Consider the following 12,778-nt stretch of genomic DNA (forward strand, 5'->3'; position numbering starts at 1 on the left):
AAGGGTGTGCGTGTTGTGAGCATCTGGGGTGCAGAGGAGAGTTCCAGTTGTTAAACCCTTGGGTTCTTTGTATCAGAATCATGTCATCCTAGAGATTGTGCTTCTTTCTGGGGTGGACTAAGGTGCAGTTACTGAACTCAAAGACAGGGCTCGTGCATCCTGAGAGCAAGGTTCAGCACAAACTCTTCCTTGTACTGCTCATTTGTTCAGACCTGCAGTTTTGGAAGAGTGTTTAAAACTTAATTTCTCTAATCTTCTGTTTGTACTGAGGAAGCTGCTCCTTTGTGGTACCTGTCACCAGTGAAAGGAAGCCACAGCAGTAGTTTATTACTCAGTGGTTAATTCTGAGAATTGGGTATCCACTTTCCCCATTCTGGGGGAAATTACTGCTATTCCAAAATGTGACAGAGAAACGCAACTCTCACTTTATTTTCTGTATCCCTTTCTTGTTGTTTCTCTTTAAGTTTTCTGGAGCTGTGAGAGTATCCCAATCTATGCTTCAGCAATTAATACAGTGGGCCATCTGATGCAAATTTGATTGCTTGAACACTATAGTACATGGAAAAATCCTCTATGCAACCTGAAGTGGTTTAACAAAGGAGGATGTATTTTGCAGTCCACATTCCCCATGTACAGAAAACACACCCCCCCTCCCATTGCAGCCAAACCACTTGCCTTTTGAAGGTCATGCCTCAGGTGGGCATGGTCAATCCAGAATCTGAACTTAGGTGACCTTATTCTGTTATGGGAAATATTCAAAATAATTTGATTTTAGAAAGAATGCTTTTCCATTCCTTGAAATATGAGGTGGTGTATATAAAGTAAACCAGCAATTTTTAGAGGCTGTCCTTTGCTGTTCTGCAAAGCTTGTATTAGGTAATATTACACCGTGAAATCATGGCTTATACATCACTCTTAAAATATAGTATCATGTAGAACCAAACATTTGCACCTGTCAGACTGTACCCATTCAGAGTGTCACTGATGATATTATATAAGGATCTCATCACTAGATGTGAATACAAAATTCTTAGAAAACTCTGGTTATATTTCTTACTGATGGTTACTAATAGAGGTTCCCTTCTGATGACATATCTATCACTTCTGGTTATTTATAATCTGTGATTTGTATTTGAACTAGACTTTTACCCTCATAAGAAGCTAGAGGATAAACGCAGTGAGATGTGAAGCATCCTTTCCCTAGAAAGCTGATTATGGTAGTTCTTGAGACTTCTCTGTTGATCCTGAACCCTAAAATCCTAGATACAAGTATACCACAGCCTGGGGAATGAATTTGCAGCATTGTATGACGGCTGTGTAATGCAAGGGATCTTTGTGTCTTCTAGTCATCATAATCTTTTCTTACACAATGTAATAAATAATACAAGTACTTTTAAAAAGCTGATTCTTGAATACTCAGGACTAAAGACTCTGGGCTGACCACTGCAAAATGAGTCTGCTGCCATTGCTCAGTAGCAACAGAATGCCTTACAAGTGGCATGAAAAAACAAAAAACCTCTTTTTCTTGCCTTCTCTAGATGCTACAGAAAAAGATGTTGGCTTCACTTCATGATTTTACTTTCTTTTGAGTAGTTGCAAGAAAAAAATGTGCTATTTATTTTGTCAATGAAATGTGGAGTGCTTCACGATGAGATTAACTCAGGAGAGGAATGCAAAATCTTTACTACAACAAGCAACTTTACCCAGATGACTTATTTGCTGAAAATAATTAAGGATGTCTGGGTAGCTGAAAGCTTTCATCTACTGTGCACCAAGAGCATCTGATTTGTTTTGTGCTTTTGTTTGCTTTGCTCACAGAAGTTTCTTAATTTTTCCAAATGAGCCAGGAAAACCAGCATAATTCTTTAAGGAAGACTCTGCCAGCACACTACAATAAGGCCAAATAACTAGATTCATACCATTAGAATAGATTCACAGACAGCTTACAATCAAAACCAAACCACCCTGATTCAGCAGACACAAATTTTCTGGTACAGTAGGACAAAGAGCAAAGTTCACATGTCTGATAGCAGGCTGGTTGGACTTTGCCAGCATTAGGACTGTTGTCCTAGAAAAACTCTGAGGCTCCTGAGTGGGAGCTGAAATAACCTGGTGCCAGCATCAGCAAAAATTTCATGTGTTTAGTTTGTTCTTTCAATGTGGCTAACATAATTCCATTTCATATATCCACTTCCATAGGAAGGAATCTTTTAGAGCAGGTAAATATCATACTTTTGAAGCCGTTTTCTGCAAATACTTGTGTTTGTCAGTAGCCAAAATGGGTTTATTAAAAAGATTCAGTGGTACATGACAGAACTGAGGTTTTATACTTATTGTGTCATTGATTACCATTGATTGCTCTGTTTGTATGAAAATAAGACCTTTTCCAAACTACTGGACCTTCAGGCTCTGATTCAGATATTTAAATTGATTAATGGATACCTTTGCTGGTTATACTTCTAGAAATTATGGTTTCCTGAAGTGTCATTGCTAGGGGTGGGCTACTTACCAAGTTTTGTTTTCAGTGAAAGTGGCATTGACTCTTATTCAGTCTGGTAACCTGGACGGAAAGGCAAGAGAAGAAAACCCCTGCTTTTGCATTGTGAAGATGCCAGATAATTCAGGATACGTTCAAGAAAAAAATCTGTTGGTCAAGGCTGTAACAATTTTTCGTTGCACATGTGGTAAAATTTCATCTGAAAGAGGAATCATAAGACATCAAAACCTGAACCTGTTTCCACTGAGACAAATCAAAATGTTTGTTCCTAGGAAGATTTTTGAGCTCAAATTCTACAATGCTGAAGTATTTTCAGGTCTGGGTAGACTAATTCTTACTAGCTAGCTGTATTTAATCAAATGTGAATGCAAGACAGATTATGAAAGTAAAATGCAGTATACAATTATGACCTGGAAAATTGAATTGAGTTTTATTGCTGGTGTGCACATTTGATTTTTAAACAAAATATGAAACTTCATTGTGCGTTTTGTTTCATTTTTATTTTAAGCAGGCTTTTAGCAAACTGAAATGTTTTCAAAGGTTAAAATTTAGGAATATATCTGCCTAGATGCTTACAGTTTCTTATTAAATAAATTGGATGTTATGCATCCTAGAGGCAATATGTCCTGCTTTGGGACGAACCCTGTCCCCACAAGACCTTTATGAAAAGGATTTGGAATGATCTCAGTAGGCTGTGTAACTGTAGATCAGTGACACCACTTACAGGCACACTTTTTTCTTCTCGTGATGAGAGCTATTTAATGCTTGATAAAATGAGAATGTGTTGTATCTTTAAATAATTTTTATTTTGTACCATTCTCAAAGGTATCAGGAGAAGCCTTCAGCAGTGAGTGCAAAACCATATCCAAAGCCTTTTAAAAATTATCTGTCTGTGGCACTAGCTGCCTCTGTTCATTCTTATAGCATGGGTAAGATCCATCTACTATGGCAATGTATCGTACTCATATCATATTGAAACGCAGATGTTTTAAAAATAAGATACAGTCAACTAAAGGAGGCAGTAAAAGGAATGTTTTGCTACTAACACTGGATGATTAACATTATAGAAGGTTTAAATTTTATCCTGGTTCATTTTTATAATAGAAGTGAAAACTTTAGGGTGTTTGTTTCGCCTTCAAGTTTTAGGTGATGCAGGCTTTGCTTCAAGTGTTTCGTAAAATTATTTATTTAAAAAGACCAAAACAGTTGTTTTTGTCGGACTAGAAAGGGGATGCCATGTGGAAAATGTAACAGGTGAAGTCCTGTTGCTTGACCTCAAAAGTTTATTTTCTTTGGTGGAAGGCATTGTTCATTTGGATTTAAACGGAGCGTTGTGTTTGTATTGTATCTGAGAGTTTCCACTCTTAACTCACATTATTTCAAAAAATGTGGGCCAGTTCACTGGTGACCCAAGTCACGTTAGCTGGTTTTTATTACTTCACTGTGGGTTCATGCTAATGCAGGGAATAGAAAGCAGTGGAAATAATGTGCATGGCTATACTATAGTGTTGTCTTTTGTGCTTCAGCTGGGAGAGCCAGCTTTTGCAACTGGTATTTGAGACTATAGGAGCCAAGGATCTCAATTCTAACCCAGAAGCAGTAGGTCAGATTTTTGCAGCTTTTGTTGCAATACAAAATTTTGAAGTTAACCAAGTTTAAAAGAATGTACACAGTCAAAATAACTTTAATTTTGAAGACATTTGTTTCCTGAGTATTGAATTAAACAGAGAAAAAAGAATTCAGTGGTGCATAGCTTCTGTGTGTTGCATTCAGTACAGCATCTGTTTGCTTTATTTTGGTAAACTGCTGTTTGGGAGTTTTAAAAAGTCTCTTGTAGTAACTATGAAGGAATCTGGCCCTGTTTGTACAGACATTTACAAACCGTGGCCTGTGTGGATACATGTTGGCTCACGTTTTGTGATCTGTATCTCCTCAAAAGTACTTTTTACCGTGTTCTCCTTTCTTTTCATACATGTTTACACGTGCATATTTTAAGTTTAATTCTGTCATATTTTTGTCATATGAAAGCCAAAATTTAGTGTAAAAACATTTATGCAAGATTAGTGTGACAACTTTGTATTTGCAAAGATGGTAGTGATTGCAGACAGGCCTGTCCTGTTCTGGATAACCTTGTGTGAATCCAGACAGTTTTTTGTGATTGAGTTGCTTATATTGAGGTGGTAGAATTGTAGATGTTAAACAGAACAGAGTATTTTCCTGTTGTGTATGTTGTCTGTGAAAAATAAATACACCACTGAATCAAAACTCCAGCTTGAAAGTGTCTCAGTTTTAGCAAGTTGAAATTACTGTTCCATACTTTTGTACCTTCATTCATTGCTTAAGCAATGGTTGGAACTGTTAAAGGTTAGTGCTAAAGAACAGGCATTTTGCTTTCACACTCTTGAAGGCAAACCCATGTGTGTGCCTTAGTCTTGTTTTCCATGCCATTTCTTTTTGTAGTGGTACTTCAAGAGACTGGAGCATTCCTCATTTCACCTCCTGCCAGCTCTGACCTCCTTTCTCAATCCATGCTTACAATCAGCAGGATGGTTTGTCATTGCCATTTGGGGAGGCCAGGAGAGGAGGTAAACTGAGCTTGTACTGTGGTTCTTATACTTCTTTTTGATTGGAGGTATTTTCCAATGCTGTTACCTCCAGAGGAGTACTAACTTCAAATTTTGACCTGCCCCTGTCCTGTAGGGTTTTGCCATCAGTCCATTCATTTGGTCAGAGATGTCTTTCTAAAGACATTTTGAAAGCAGTGATAATTGCAGAGCTTTTGCTTATCTGAAAGGAAGTTATTGGAGCTTTCTGTTTTCATGAATTCTTTCAGCTACTGACTTGCCCCATGCTTCCAAAGGTCATCTTAAAGCATTTATTGTGTTCACAGCAAGTAGTTGCTGAGCCCCGTAAGACCCAAATAAATATTTTAAACAAACAGGTCTGCTGAAATCATGTGAGTAGTGCTGAGGGGATTATATCTCTTTATATTTTTTCCTAGTAAGGGTTATTTATTAGGGTGAGCAGATGGGTACTACTCATTTTTGGCATTCATTGATAAGCCTGCTACCTCTCCAGGTGGCTCTACAAAAGTGATAACACTGTGGCCCTGCTCCCATTTTATTTTTATTTCTCTCAGACTCGTTAGTCACCTGTCTCTGTTCTCCTCATTTAGAGCCATCTGCTGGATTCTTTTTCTTCTGGTTTGTTTTGGTTTGTTAGTGTTTTGTGGTTTGGGTTTTTTGTTTGGTTGGTTGGTTGGTTGGTTGGGTGGTTGGTTTGGTTTGGTTTTTTTTTAGTTCTTCTCTATTTTAAAGTCACCAAGGGATTTCCAATAGGGGCTGGTGCAAAGTCTTTGTATGTTTGTTGAGTATTGGACTCAAGGATGTCTTCCTTTTCTCATCTCTCTAGCCAGCTTGCAAGTTTTATTTTCCTTGGCCCATCCTTATGAAGTGATCCATGCAACACTCAATTATGCTTGTCCTTAGTGGACTGTTTTACCACTTCAGTGATTAATATAGGGGTTCTCTTACTGGTTGGTTTTTTGTTGTTGTTGAAATATTAAAAGAACGAAGAACAATAGAGAATCCATCTCTGTTTTATTTGTTATCACAAGAGAGCAGAAAAACATAAATTTGTCCCAGAAAAGTGGTTAAAATGCAAGCTTTGCCTATAATAAACTGCATTTAAAAAGTTTAATCAAGAATTTATTTCTTCTCTGAAGAGACAGGATAGGGAACATGCTTCTAAAATAGAAAACCTTTTGTTCTGAGTGTGTGAGGTTGTCTAGACTGTGTTTAGACTTGACTGTGTAGGACTAACCCTCACCTATCACGACTGTGCATCTCTGATGTAGGTCAGTAGCTTCTTTTCCCCACCTGCTCAGTATTCAGGTTGAAGTCTCCTCTTGGGTATTTTCCTTATGATAAAGGTATTCCCCTTTCTTAGGAAATCTTTTGAATATACGTAGTTTTACTGCACATTAGTTTAAAATGTATCACCTGGCTGGATTTGAGAATGGATCAACAAAAAGCATATACTTGATACCAAATGAAACAACTTCCCTGGCTGAAAGGCCAGGCCACAGTTTCACAGCTCTGTTTCCCTGTGCTTTCCTAGTCTTCCTTGCTTCTTTCTTGCAACCTCATCCTCCTTCTCCTGCTCTGGTAGGCAAAGCTGCTTTGGTGTGGGGTAGGGAGTGGAAAGTCCCCTGCCCTTTGCCCCTTAGACACCCTGAAAGGTAATGTGGTATATGTAGAACGTGAATTCTCTGCTGTCTTTTGTTGAACATGTATTGAGTTTTTGCAACAGAGGCACTCTTTTCCACCTATCTTTCTGTGGAATTGAGTCTTAGTCCCTGGCAGGTCCTATTGAAATCAGTGGAATCTCATGGAGTTAGGAGCTGTTGTTTGGTGTGTGTAAAACTACTCTGGTGGGAGCCACAGATATGAACTCATAAGTGGTGGCCGTAAACAGCTTCCAAGAGAGCTCAGCTACGCTACTGGACCTTGTTCCCAGGTTTCTGTTTGTGGCCACAAATTTTATTCTCTAATATGTTATTAAAACTGGTATAGGCAATACTGGAAGACAGGTCAATATAGATGAGCATGCAGGTTGTCATAGTTCTGATTTTAGCAAGGAATTTTTTTCTTTCCCTTCCCCCCCCCCCCCTCCTCCCCACGTGTATGCTCTGTGGATTACCCATCAGGTAAAACAAAAGAGTTGGCCTCCTCCATTAAATGACCGAGACATTAGTCGCCTAGCAACGAAGGGGGAGGAATTGGGAAAGGCTAGGGGGTGTGTGTGGAAAGAGGTGGGGTTTGGGGGGTTGGAGCTCAGCTCTGGAGCCGGAGGGGAGGCTGCAACAAGGAGAAGAGACTGCCTGGTTTCTTTTGTCTTTTCCTTTCGGAGGAGAGTTTTACTGCTGTTCTCTGCGCAGCTGTTGCTGACTGCAGGCCTGGCTCACCGCGAAATCCTCACCAACTGAAAGTCTGATCCAACAGCGCCACCTGGTGACTACTGTAGAACATTACAAGGTCTGCACCTTTGATAACTCAACGGCGCCACCTGGTGAACGGTATAAGGCATTACAAGTTTTGCATCTCCAGTGACCCGACGGCGCCCCCTGCTGACTGTGGCTGGAACTGCCCCAAAGGGTGCTAAAAATTGAACTATTTGATTTTCCTTTTGCCGGTTTATCAGTTTTGTTCTTGAAGGGGATTATTGGTGGGTATAGGGGTATTGCTTGGTTGTTTTACTTGATTTTTTTTTTCTCGTGTTCCCGTTAATACACACATACCTTTTAATAAAGGGCTGTTATTTTTTTTCCCTTTTCCATAATTTGTTTTCCTTCAATCGGAGCCTCTTAATTTCGGATTTATAATTGCTTAGAAAAGGAAGTTTGGGTCTTTTTCTCCTAATCCATCCTCAGCAAAAGACCTTTGTCTCATTTAAACTGGGACACAGGTAGACCATAAATGTTTAACCACATATTATGTGTGGCCACAGATATAGGAAAAGCTGAGAAATGTGATTGTCTTGAACTCAGAGTCACATATTTGTTACTTGTTAGTTATTAAGATTATTGTGTCGTGTTGCTCTTAAGGTTAGATAGCATTGATGTAACTGATCTTACTGCCTAGTGGCAGTACAATAATGACTGTGCAGTTTGAGTTTCAGTTTCAATGCCACTTTCTTGAATATTTTTACTAGAAAACTAGAATATTTTTCCCTGCAGACATCTGGGATATCCTCATCCTTTCCCTTCCAGACACTGTACTGTAACCATATCCTTATGTAGGTCTTGGTCCCAGCTGAATTTTATATTGAATATTGAATTTCATAGTGAATACTACCAGAACTTTCTCTTGGTTTGCCCCTACTTTTTCTTCCCCCCTTATTATTAGTCATATGGTTCCCCCTACCCTGTTCTATATTTTGTTATATATAGCTGTTGAAAGAGTTTCTCTTGCCACCAGCCATTTGATTAAGGAGATGTCTGAACAGCGCATTATCCTCATTATGGTTACTACATTATTTTTTCATGACGTATCTTTATATTTAGTCTTGCTCTCCTGTTTTAATAAATAGCTATTGGCACTGATATTGGAAGAACAAAGATAAATGACAGATGATAGATTTGAGGAGGCAAAGAGCGAAGTTCTATAGATCAGGGTTTGGTAGTCTTTTATTTGTTTGTTTGTTTGTTTGGGTTTTTTTGGTTGGTGTGAGATTTTATAGGTTTTTTTTTTTTTTTCAGAGTGATAGTATAATATCTATACTGGGATTTATTGTAATCATAGTTCATTGTAATCTGTTTATCAGCAATGACTTGAGAACCAGGAGAACTGATGTAATCTACAGTGATAACACTACTGGCTAATCAAGAGTGAAATATAGAGGTATTAACATACATTTGCATTTTTATAGGTTTTTACTTTATAGGGTAATTTTATTTTATAGGGTATTACTGTGTTCTTCCAACTTCTCTGCATCCCAGTTTGCCTCTGGTGAATGACATATTTTGTCCATGGCTTTGAACTGTTGGTAAATGTTCTTTTTCTCTGCACAGTTTTTCTGTTTGATGACTTTGCAATTCTGTAATATTGAGCTTTAAACTACAGTAAACAGACTGAAGTGATGATAGCAGTAGTTTGTCATTTGTGGTGGAGAATCATGTCAACATAGTTGAATCACTGACCTCAGTGATCCCCCTCAACCCTAAATGTCAGTTCAAAAAAAAAATCTTGATATTTTCAGGAAGAATTTCTGTACAAAGAAAAGTCATCCTAGATACCTGGATTTTAGTACTGATGATCTGGACCAGTGAATAGCGGTGTGTATTCTGTCTGTGTCACTCAGAACTGCTTGAGGGAGAGCTTACGTAAGTTTTCTTCACTGGAGTCCATATTGTTTTTATTTTAGTGTAAGTCCCCCACCTCAAGTTTAAGGTATACTGTTGATTTAGAATGGTTTGGAGTCACTTTTTGTGGCTCTCCACTAACCTCTGAACTGAGGCACACTCAAGCCTCAGAATGCATTGGTAAAGAACAATGCAATTTTAATGCAAAAAATTTCTAAATTATTGTGACAGCTGAGGACCGAGTGAGTTTCTCTCTCTACTTAATTTCTCGCAATTCATTCTCTATTCCAACTTGAACCTGTAGTGAAACCTGCCTAGTGGGCATAAAAAGGTCATCTTTTGGAAGAAGATCTAAAGTGCAGACCCCAAAGCAATGATCAATGATCAACACATACATCCCTTCCACTTTAAGTCACAGTACAAATGGATCATTATCTAATGCTTTGAATCAAGGCTGACATATCTACTTAATAACACAGAGGGATTCCTACATTCATTTCTTTAACAGGCAGAAATGGAAGTGGTTTAAGAGGGTAATAAAAAAATATGATCAAAGTGGAGGTGTTGACCCGAATGCTTTGCGAGTACACATTTTTTATAGTTTCTGTGGTGAAACTTGCTCATTTGCCTTATCTGAGATAAGTGCGTGCATCAAATTGAGGAAAATTTGAGAGATTGTCAGTGTAGATTTCCCTTGCTGATGTTGCATATTTTTATTTATGTATAATGTTCTCATTTACTCCTTGGTGCTTTTTAAGCAACTGGGCTCAATCATATTGTCAGATAAATCAGGCAGCTATGTGAAGCATCTGACCCAGAGGTCAGTGTTCTGACTTTTACTCTCATAAAGGACCAAGGTACTGATAGTATCATCTAAAGAAGAACTTGAGCGTGGTGGAGAGGGGATGGCATGCTGGCATGGGAGATCTTTGAATAAGACTGTCTTTTTGAAACAGAAGATGACAATAATAAATAAATAAATAATCAGATAAAAGGATGGCTACTAAATATTTTAGAACTTCACCCTGCTTGGGAATTTACCCTAATGATGGTCATCTAAAGATGAGGTAGTAAGTAGAGAGAATGCACATGAACCTTCAGTTCTATAGGTCCTTAATATATGTTTTTCTCCTCCTCGTTGTTTTTAATATAAAATACCAAAGTTAACTGTTACTGATGGGAAAGTAGGAGGGAGCTTTATATTATCTAGATTGACAGTGTGAGTGGGATGATCAGAGGGAGTTAATCTATTCTTTCCAATAACTTCTGGCTAGGGCAGGGCATAACTTTTAGAGATGTTGAGTCTGTCTACATGTAAATACTTCAGTTAATGGAAATTGTATCACATGTGTTTCCAGGTATTTTTAAGGACAAAGAGAGATTGGCTAGTAATGTTCCTCAGTCAACTAGAGAAAAGCATAAATGAGTAACAGCTAGTAATGAAATATGTATATATAATCTGGGAGTGTGTGTGTATGCACTTGTACGCACATGTGTGTAAATGGCACAGACCTGAATGATTATCAACTGCAGCAAACTTGTTACCAGCTCCTGGATAAGATCTATCCCAAATCAAGGCCTGTTGATAGACTGGGAAAAAAATCTACTTTGAACCTGTTTTCTAATCCAGCTTAACCCAAACTAGTGCTTTTCTTTTCCAGATATGTCCGTTTCCACAGCATGTGTGCTTTGGGCTTTTCTTGCCTTGGTTCCTCACAGATGTTGAAAGGGATCAGAGTGCTTTCATGTATTCAAACCAAGATTCCAAACCATATATGCTTCATTTGCAAGAAACATAAACAGAATTTAATTGTGCTTCCTATTGTCAGAGCTTGCTCTTTAATTCATATATAGGAAAGCAAATTAAGTGATAACACTGATAGTTTCAAACCACGATTTATTTCTCTATGTATTTAAAACAATGCCTTTATGTTCGTCGTTGCATTTGCCATCCACCATTGTTGTTCTGGGCTTGGAAAATTACAAATTTACATTTCTAGACTCATTCCTTAATGAATGTACGTTTATAAAATGAAACTCTGTTTCTGCTCTCATCTCTCATTCCAGAAGCTGGAGACTTTAAGTACAATGCCAAGTCATATGAGGTGCTCCATAAAAATGTGATAAGTAAAGGACAGGAATGGATGGAGAGTTCTGCTTTATTTTTTGACTCAGAATTGTGAAGAGGGCCTTTAGAGCTGAGCAGTTTTTTTATCTGTACATCACAAAAATACTCTCAAATACCAGGAAGAGACAAACTTACTTTTACATGTCTATTTTCTAAGCATTTTGGAGTTTTTTAGGAGTGGCAAGAAAAAATACCTCTGATGAAGAAAATGTGAATTTTTTTTTACTCCTCCAAGTATCACCAAGGAGTACTGCTGCTTCCCCAAATATAAGCAAACAAATCGACAACAAAAAATCAGCTGATTTTCTTTATTTTCTTCTTTTTTTAATCTCTACAATTATTCCATTTTATGATAGCATGTTATGACTGTTCCTTCTAAAACTTTATAGACTCTTTGAAGTAAGCAGTATGAGTTGAGGAGTCACATGCATAGCCACTTAAACCTGTGAATTATGATGGAAGAAATTTCTATTAAACTTTATGGTAGGTAGATAAAGGCTTGTAAGATTTTCAATTAACCTGAAGGATTAAAGCATTACAGCTGCTTTTCCTGCTTTGTGAAAGGTGAAGAAATGGTAACCTGTTCATTACACATAGGTGGTATTTAGGCAGGAAAATCATTCTGTTTTCCTAATACATTGTGAATGAAATTAATAGTTATTTGTGGGGTTTTGATAGACTCCCAAATAACACCAAGAACAATACTTAACAGCATCTGCATGAAGGATAAATAGTTAAAAGTATCATGACACTGGAAAATAGATGTACCAAAGCAGTACTTATTGTGGTTGATTGTGCATGCAGTATGCATAAAAGGTAATCTGAGGCAAAAAGCCCAGAAGGATTAAAAATTTGGATGCTATAGGATGATGGGACAGGAACAGCCCCATGGTTTTTGTTCTGTGTTTGGTTTGGGTTTGTTTTGGGGTTTTTTTGTTTTGTTTTTTCTTTTCTCTTAGTGAAGCAAGTGAGCAAGAAGCTTTTCCAGGAAGTGATTTGGAGCAGGTGCCCCGAATGAAAAGAAATTTTCTCCTCAATGGATAGAAGGAAAACTGTGGTTCTTCTGGGCTCTGAGTGTTCTGCTCTGATCTGCTGAAGCCGTTTAGGAGACATTTAGCTTAAAGTATTACAGACATTGAAAAGTATAAATGCTTTGCTGCCTTGGTGTCAGGTCACAGAATGACTTACAGGTGGAGTACTGGAGACTAGATGTAGAGCAGAGGAGTGGGCAATACTGTTGTAAATAAATAAGGAAAGGCTGTGGCCAAAGAAGATAAGACATTTATAAACA

At 37.9% G+C, this 12,778-nt stretch overlaps 1 protein-coding gene across 1 annotated transcript in view; it reads left to right on the forward strand.

The window, feature by feature from the left end:
• Positions 1–12,778, forward strand: part of LOC114067030 (phenylalanine--tRNA ligase, mitochondrial-like) — a 65,873-nt gene that overhangs the window by 6,140 nt on the left and 46,955 nt on the right. The gene's annotated exons all lie outside the window — the stretch shown is intronic.

The sequence above is a fragment of the Empidonax traillii genome, unplaced genomic scaffold, assembly GCF_003031625.1.
Source record: "Empidonax traillii isolate 1590-97213 ecotype Southwest subspecies unplaced genomic scaffold, ASM303162v1 scaffold850:size379550, whole genome shotgun sequence".
NCBI lineage: Eukaryota > Metazoa > Chordata > Aves > Passeriformes > Tyrannidae > Empidonax > Empidonax traillii.